This window comes from Gopherus flavomarginatus, chromosome 21 (genome assembly GCF_025201925.1).
Source record: "Gopherus flavomarginatus isolate rGopFla2 chromosome 21, rGopFla2.mat.asm, whole genome shotgun sequence".
NCBI classification, from domain to species: Eukaryota; Metazoa; Chordata; order Testudines; family Testudinidae; genus Gopherus; species Gopherus flavomarginatus.
Window position 1 is genome coordinate 20,328,427 of NC_066637.1, and position 9,328 is coordinate 20,337,754.

The following is a 9,328-nucleotide window of genomic DNA, read 5'->3' on the forward strand; positions in this document are numbered from 1 at the left end:
AGACATATGCTTTGTAAATACTTTGGGGGAAGTGGACAGGCCAAATGGAAGGACCGTAAATTGGTAGTGTTCCTGTCCAATCATGAAACGGAGGAAGCGCCTGTGCCCCTCGAATATATGGATGTGAAAGTATGTGTCCTGCAGATCAAGGGCGGCGTACCAGTCCCTGGGATCCAGGGAGGGAATGATGGAGGCCAGGGAGACCATGCGGAACCTGAGCTTCACCCTGTACTGGTTCAGACCTCGCAGGTCCAGGATGGGCCTGAGCCCCACTTTGGCCTTCAGGATAAGGAAATAGCGGGAGTAGCACCCCTTGCATTTGAACGCCGCTGGCACCACTTCCACTGCTCTTAGGCCCAGGAGCTGCCCCATTTCCTGCTTGAGCAGGGCCTCGTGAGAGGGGTCCCCCAGGAGGGATGGGGGCGGAGGGTGGTTGGGCGGGGTAGAGGTAAATTGGAGGGTATAGCCCTGGGAGATGGTGCTGAGGACCCATCGGGCCAAGGGCAGCCGCAACCGCTCTGGGAGAAAAGCACACAACCCATTGGAGAAGAGAAGCTTTATTGTGGGTGGATCCCTGATGTCAACTGGTAGGTTGCCCCGCTCCGCCCCCCGGCGTCCTGTCAAAACTGCCGTTTCCCTGCCTGCTTGCCCTTGGAGGACCCAGGCTGGGGGGCAGAACGAGACTGCCTCTGCAGCTGTTTCTTATAGTCCCTTGACTTTTTATAAGGGGGGCGTCGTATTTAGAGAGGGTGGCCGGGGTGGGAACCTGCTGCAGCTTAAACTTAGGTCTAGCCAGAGCTGGAACACAGAGGCCAAGAGTCTTAAGCGTAGTGCGGGAGTCTTTCAGGCCATGCAGTTTGATGTCCATCTGTTCTGCAAACAGAGCCTCGCTGTCAAACGGGAGGTCCTGCAAGGAGGTCTGCACCTCACTGGACAGCCCAGATAGGAGGAGCCACGACGGCCTTCTCATGGACACCGTGGAGGCCATGAACCATGTGGCTGTGTCTACCGCATCCGATGCTTCCTGCAGGGTTGCCCTGGCAACTGCTGTGCCCTCCTCCACCAGAGCTTTGAGTGCCTTCCTGTTGTGCTCCTGGAGGGAGTCCTCGCACTTGGGCAGAGAGCCCCACAGATTGAACTCACACCAGCCCTGGAGAACCTGATGGTTCACCACCTGTAACTGGAAGCCCGAGGATCTTTATTTTTCAGAGCAGGGGCTGGTTGGCCCTGCCGCTCCCTGTGGTTGACCAACTCCACCACCAGGGAGTTAGGGACAGGGTGGGTGTATAAGTATTCATGTCCATCAGCAGGCACAAAATATTTGCGTTCCACTCTCTTAGAGATGGGGGGGCAATGAGGCCAGGGTTTGCCACAAGGCATATGAAATTTTTGCCACCCCTTCGTGGAGTGGCAAGGCCACCCTGCCTGGTACTGAGGCAGACAGGACATTACACAGGGAGTCCAAGGGCTTCTCCACCTCCTCTGCCTGAAGGCTGAGGTTTGACACCATCCTTTTCAATAGTTCCTGGTGGGCTTTAGCGTCCTGCTGCAGGACGGAGGGAAGAGGGGCTGTAATTGCCTCATCTGGGGAGGGTGAGGAGGCAGATGTGGTACTTTGCATGTCCACTGGCACCGGAGGATCCACCACCTGGCTGCTCTCCCAGGCACGGTGCTGAAGCTGCATATCTCACCGATTCCTTCCTTGGAGGCCGGGAGAGGGAGGCTGATGGCCATTCCAAGGCTCCAGCCACTGAGTGAGCCCCCACCGGGGGCTGCACCGGGGGCCACGGTGCCCACTGGTAGCACTGTGCCAGCCACGGGACCTGTTGCCACTGCACCTGCTGTGGCACCGGCGAAGCAGGCTGTTCAGCCTGGCCGGCCTGACCCTTCGATGGAAGGGAGGTTGGGCTGATGTATGACCAGCTGCTGTCCCTGGATTGGGAGGATGGTGGTGGAGGGAGAGTGCCGACCATGAGAATGTAATCCCGATGTGGAGGAATGATGCTATCAGCTCCGGCGAGTGGATCTGCACCAGTGATTGACACCGGGGATGTGGTAGCGGTGCTGTGGCAGGGTCCTGGAGCGGGATGACGAATGGGAACAGTGTCAACGTTCGCGTAGCGACAGGCTATGATAGCCCTCTGAGATGAGGACCTTCAGTGATGTCTGCCTTGGTCCCGTTGTTGTCCACTTCTTGAGGAGCTTGGAGTCTCTGTCAGTCGGAACCCAGCCAGATAACCTAGTGGGAGTCGATGGCGACCTGCATGAACTATGCATGCGACAGTCGCTGAGTGGCAAATGGCCTCAGATACATTCCCTTGACCATGACTGGTACTGAGATGGGGGTGACTGCGGAGATCCCAGCAGTAGCTTGCCTCTGGACCACAGGGCCAACATTGGTGGTGTTCCTGGTACCAGCATGGACATAACATCCCAGGCTGCTTGCAAGGCCTCTGGCATGGAGGGCATCCGGACATCCAGGGAAGCCTGCTCCAAATGGGCCAAGCTATTTGGCTTGACCTGAGTCGGAGGCCTAGAGGCTGATGGGGACTGAGGACTGCCCAACATGGGTCTAGCCTCTCCCCCAGTCTTGCTCCAGTGCCATGGCAGAGAAGGCCTCTTCTTAGCCTTCTTGGCATGCCCCATGGACAGGGAGTGGTGCCGACTGGTAGAAGGCACCAGGAGATCACCACACACCAACACTGCGGTACCCGGTGCCAATTCGGAGCAGTGCGCTGGAGTCGGGTTCAATGCTGACTCCATCAGGATGGCACGGAGCCTAATGTCTGTCTCTCTCTTGGTCTGAAGCTTGAATGACTTGTAAATCTTGCAGCGATTGCTGAGATGGGTTTCACTCAAACAGCATAAACAGTTGGCGTGCGGATCACTCACTTGTGCCTGTGGCCTACAAGTGTCGCACAACTTAAAAACCGGGGCACAGCATATGCCCCGGTTCAGGCGCTCTAAACTAAAACTAATCAAACTACTAACTACAGGTACCATACACTGAACGAACTAGAGTTCTGGGGAAGAGCTGCAGCAAAACTGGAGCAGAGCAGTTCCAAAGCACCTTCACTGGCAGCAAGAAGAAACTGCGTGTGAGGGGGCACGCAGAGCCCGTTATACTGCGCCATGAAGGCGCCACTCCAGGGGTCGCAAGGGGCGCTCCCCTAGGGATACTGCTAGGGGAAAAACCGACACTGGTGCACATGACGAGCACCCACATCTATTGTGGGATACACATAAGCAATCACTTGAAGAAGAACTTCAGTTTTTCATAAATTTGTTGAGGTTCCGCAGGTCCAAAATTGGCCTTAGCCCACCTTTGGATTTCAGGATTAGGAAATATCGGGAATGAAACCCCTTGCCCCAGAACTCGAGGGACCTCCTCTACCATTCCAGGTTTTAGGAGCATTTGCACATTCTGTATGAGAAGTTGCTCATGAGAAGGATCCCTGAAGAGGGATGTGGAAGGGGACGGGAGGGAGGGAGGAAGGCAACAGAATTGGGGAGTATCCCAATTCTACCATGTATAAGACCCATTGTTCCAAAGTGATCCGGGCCCAGCCATGGTAGAAATGGGATAAGATGATTCACAAAATGGGGAAAAGGATCTGGAATTCTGCCTGATGCATTGCCTCCGGGCGCACCTTCAAAAGTTTAGCTTGTGGGCTGAAGACTGCCTTGGCGAGCCCTGGCCTTAGCTGCAAGAGGGTTGTGAAGACTTTTGTCTATTACTTCTGCCCTGCTTCCTGTTGTAATGCTGTCTGGGATGAGCAGGCTAGAAGTGTGGTGGAGGCTGAGGTTTAAAATGCTTCCTCTGGGGGGCTGGTTTTTGGAGCCCCCGAGATTTCAGTGCTGCTCATGAGTCCTTGAGACTAGGGAGCGTAGAGTTTGTTTGTTCCGAGAACAAACCGGAACCGTCAAATGGCAAGTCTTGAATTGTTGTTGGAGCTCATGCAGGAGGCCCAAAACCTGCAGCCATGAGCTCCTTCACATGGCTATAGCAGTTGACACTGTGCAGTTCAAAGTCCACCGAGTCCAGTGCAGCTTGCAAGGAGGTCCTTGCGAAAACCCCCCTCTTCAAGGATGGCTCCAAAGTAGGACCAAAAATCAGCTGGGAACAACTCCTTGAACTTGGACAAAGTGTGCTAAGAGTTAAAATTACAGCGGCTGAGGACCACTTGTTGGTTGGCAATCTGAAATTGGAGCCCTCCCGTGTTTCCTTAGATTTGGGTGTTGATCCCTGCTGCCTTTGCCTCTCTTTTTCATTTGCTGCCGCCACAAGTATGCTTGGTTGAGGGTGGGCAAATAGATATTCATACCCTTTTGGGGGTACAAAGTACTTCCTTTTCACTCCTTTGGCCGTGGGGGGAAGAGAGGCCAGAGTTTTCCATAGTGTCTTGGTGGCATTTTGGATGGTCTTAATCACGGGTAAGGCCACCCTTGAAAGACCCTCGGGAATCAGACATCTCCTCTGCCTGGAGGCCCAAATTTTGTGCCACTTTTTTGAGCCTGGTAGGCTCTGTTGTCTATAGCCAGAAATGTGGCAGACAAGTCCACTACTGCCTCATCTCGGGCAGAGGATGATGCTCTTGGCAGCACCGGATCCTCATGACTCTCCAACTCGCAGGGATCCTCCCACACTGAAACTGTCATTGCTATGAGGTCCCTGGCCACCTCAAATGTGTTCGGGGTGGACAGAAGATCCAGCTCCTCCATCTGGCTCTCCTGTGAGGCTGGAATCAATCGTGCCATTTTTGCCAGAGCAGAGCTGAGTGTCCCGGCATGGGACGCATTCTGTGAGCACTTTCATGTGCCACTGCTCTAACTGTGGGCAAACACTCACTCTGGGCTCTCTTCTGCTTTTTATGCAGAACCGGTGAGTGCGAGCAGTGCTAGGTAGCCGCAGAGCTTGTCTTCAGTGCCAGACAGCAGCGGGTCTTTAGACCCCGAGTCCTTTATTGGTGCCACAACCTCCCTCACTGAGGCTGGTGCGCTCTGCACCGACGTGCTGGGCTTCAGGCCCAACATGGGCCGTGCTGGTTGAGGACGGAGAGTTGACTCCATGAGGAAAAGTTTTAACCTAAAGTCCCTCTCCTTCTTGGTTCTTGGGCAGAAGCCTCTACAGATTTTGCACTTGTCAGACTGGTGGGCTTCTCCCAAGCACTTTAAGCAGGAGTCGTGAGGGTCTCCCCTGGGCATGGGCTTCTGGCAGGACCCGCACACTTTGAAACCTTGCGACCGAGGCATCAAGGCGCAACTCCATGGGACTCCACAGACGACCCAACAGGTACTGCGAGGGGAAAAACTTTCCGACAACTGTGCATGTGGCGTGCACACACCTACTTGGAATCGACCATGAGTAAGCACTCGAAGAAGTAAAGTTCTTCCTCATCCTACTGGGTCTTATGGCTTCAAGACTAAGGATGAGACCTCACCAGCACTGGATGGCAAAAAAACTTCAGCTCTGCAGTAGACAACACGAACCTAATATTTACCATTCTAGAGGCAATCCAAAGAACTCTCTAGTGGTGGCTAGACCGGGATCATGTACTGACAGGAGTCATGTTCAACCTTATCTTGCTTTCCACAATAATTACAGCAGATGCCTCAAAAACAGGCTGAGGTGCACAGCTCAGCAACTTTTCAACAAGAGGCTTCTGGAATCACCAGGAATGTCACCTTCATATCCATGTTCTAAAGTTAAGAGCAATTCATTTGGCACTCAGATCATTCCTCCCCTAGGTGCAAGGATCTGTGGTGCAAGGCAATATGACAGTGAAGTTCTATGTAAACAAACAGGGAGGAGCCTGGTCTTCACAACTATGCAAGGAGGCAATAAAGTTTTGGATTTGGTGTATACTTCACAAGATTTATCCAGTGGCTCTGTATGTCAGGGTCTCTCAACCAGTTAGCAGACCAACTGAGTAGAAGCAGCAAAGAATCCTGTGGCACCTTATAGACTAACAGACGTTTTGGAGCATGAGCTTTCGTGGGTGAATACCCACTTCCTCAGATGCATGTAGTGGAAATTTCCAGGGGCAGGTATATATATGCTAGCAAGCTAGAGATAACGAGGTCAGTTCAATCAGGGAGGATGAGGCCCTGTTCTAGCAGTTGAGGTGTGAAAACCAAGAGAGGAGAAACTGGTTCTGTAGTTGGCAAGCCATTCACAGTCTTTGTTCAATCCTGAGCTGATGGTGTCAAATTTGCAGATGAACTGAAGCTCAGCAGTTTCTCTTTGAAGTCTGGTCCTGAAGTTTTTTTGCTGCAGGATTGCCACCTTAAGGTCTGCTATAGTGTGGCCAGGGAGGTTGAAGTGCTCTCCTACAGGTTTTTGTATATTGCCATTCATAATGTCTGATTTGTGTCCATTTATCCTTTTCCATAGAGACTGTCCAGTTTGGCCGATATACATAGCTGAGGGGCATTGCTGGCATATGATGGCATATATTACATTGGTGGATGTGCAGGTGAATGAACCAGTGATGGTGTGGCTGATCTGGTTAGGTCCTGTGATGGTGTCGCTGGTGTAGATATGTGGGCAGAGTTGGCATCGAGGTTTGTTGCATGGATTGGTTCCTGAGCTAGAGTTATTATGGTGCGGTGTGCAGTTACTGGTAGAGTAGAGTAGAGACTTTTCCCAGATGCACAAAGGGTCCTTGAAAGACTGTGATTTGGGTAATTTTTGCACTTTGCCGTACTCCAAATATAGACCTATTTGCCACAAGATTTAACACCAAGTCCCATTATTTTTGTTGAAGAGCAGAAGAGATGCTTACTCTATAACAGATCCATTCCTCCTTAGTTGGGGTACAGATCTAATGTATGATTTGAAGGTTGTGAAGATAATTAGACAGAACTCAGACAGTATGATACTTATCCCTGCATGGCTGAGACAGGAATGGTACAGAGAGGTGCTCCTTCTTTCCAAAGGAAACAACAGTAGATTACCTGTCAAAGCAGCAAGAGAAAGTGTACATTCAGACCCACGTTTGTTGAATCTGACAGCATGGGCAATTGAGTATGACAGAACTGGAAAAATCATTCTCCATTGATGTACAACATGTACTTATAGAATCATAGAAGTGTAGGACGGGAAGAGACCTCAAGAAATCTTCTAGTCCAGTCCCCTGCACTCAAGGCAGGACTACGTATTATCTAGACTGGGGTGGGCAAACTATGGCCTGCCAGCTGTTTTAATCCAGCCCTCGAGCTCCTGCTGGGGAGCAGGGCTTGCTCTGCTCCAGTGTTGAAGATGGGAGCAGGGTCAGGGGCCGCTCTACGCGGCTCCTGGAAGCAGCAGTATGGCCTCCCTATGGCTCCTATGCATATAGGCAGCCAAGGGACTCCGCTCTGCACGCTGACCCTGCCCTAAGCGCCACACTCGCAGCTACCATTGGCTGGGAATCACAGCCTATGGGAGCTGCAGGGGCGGTGCCTGCGGATGGGGCAGCGTGCAGTTGCCTGGCCACACTTCCACATGGGAGCCGGACAAGGAACATGCTGCTGCTTCCAAGAGCTGCTTCAGGTAAGCACCGCCCAGATCCTACATCCCTGAGCCTCTCCCTGTGCCTCAATTTCCTGCCCCTGATCCCCCTTGAACCCAGCCCGGAGCAGCCTCCTGCACCCCAAACCTCATATCTTCACCCCAGAGCCTGCACCCCCAGCTGGATCCTCACCGCCCTCCCCACACCCTGACCCAGCCTGGAGCCCCCGCCCACACCCTGGACTTATTTCTGAGCTGACCCCACCCACACCCCCAACCAGAGGCCTCACCCCCTCCCACATCCCAACCCCAATGTTGTGAGCATTCATGGCCCGCCATACAATTTCTATTCCCAGATGTGGCCATCGGGCCAAAAAGTTTGCACCCCCCAATCTAGACCATCCCTGAGAGGTGGTCTAACCTGCCCTTAAAAATCTCCAGTGATGGGGATTCCATAACAACCCCAGGCAATTAATTCCAGTGTTTAACTACCCTGACAGTTAGGAAGTTTTTCCCTAATGTCCAACCTAAACTGCCCTTGCTGCAATTTAAGCCCATTGCTTCATTGCCTATCCTCAGGTGTTCAAAAGAACAATTTTTCTCCCTCTTCCTTATAACAAGTTTTCAAGTACATAAAAGGTTATCATGCCCCCCTCTGTCTTCTTGTCTCCAGACTAAACAACCCCTCCCCTTTCCCCCCCAATCTTCCCTCATAGGTCACGGTTTCTAGACCTTTAATCATTTTTGTTGCTCTTCTCTGGACTTTCTCCAATTTGTCCACATCTTACCTGAAATATAGTGCCCAGAACTGGACACAGTACTCCGGTTGAGGCCCAACCAGTGTGGAGTAGAGCAGAAGAATAATTTCTTGGGTCTTGCTTACAACACTCCTGTTAATACATGCCAGAATGTTTGCTTTTTTATTTTCTTTGGCGTTACACTGTTGACTCTCATTTAGCTTGTGATCCACTGACTCCCCAGGACCCTCTCCACAGCACTCCTTCCTAGGCAATCATTTTCCATTTTGCATGTGTGCAACTAATCGTTTCTTCCTAAGTGGAGTACTTTGCGTTTGTCCTCACTGAATTTCATCCATTTACTTCATACCATTTTTAGTTTGAACAAATCATTTTGAATTTTAATCCTATCCTCCAAAGCAGTGGAAACTCCTCCCAGCTTAGTATCATCTAATCATTGATGAGGATATTGAACAGAACCAGATTCAGGACCAATCCCTCTGGCACCCCACTTGATATGCCCTTCCAGCTTGTAAACCACTGATAAACTGAAGTTAAGCTGACTCATCTGTAATCCCCCAGAATTGTCCTTATTCTTTTTTATAGATGACCAATGTGGCCATGTTTACACTAGCACTTACGTCGGCATAACTTTTGTCGCTCAGGGGTGTTAAAAAACAAACCAACCCCAGACCAACAAATTCTGGCAGCATAAGCGCTTGGGTGCACAGAGCTATGTCAACAGTAGAGACTCTCCCACTGACAGTTACCATCGCTCATTGAGCTGGTTTTATTATGTCAACAGAAAAGCTCTCTCCCGTTGGCATAATAATGCGGCTACATGAGTGCTCTTACAGCAGGACACCTGTATTGGTACAGCTTTGCCGCTGTATGCTTGTAAATGTAGAAATATATTTGCCCTTTTCCAGACCTCTGCATGCTCTCCCATCTTCCAGGGCTTTTTGAAGATAATCTCTGATGACTCATCTCTCTTCAATCAGCTCCTTAAGTATTCTAGGATGTATTTCATCAGGCATGGTGACTTGAAGACATCTAATTTGTCTAAGGCCTGGTTTACACTGCACAGTTTTGTTTGACA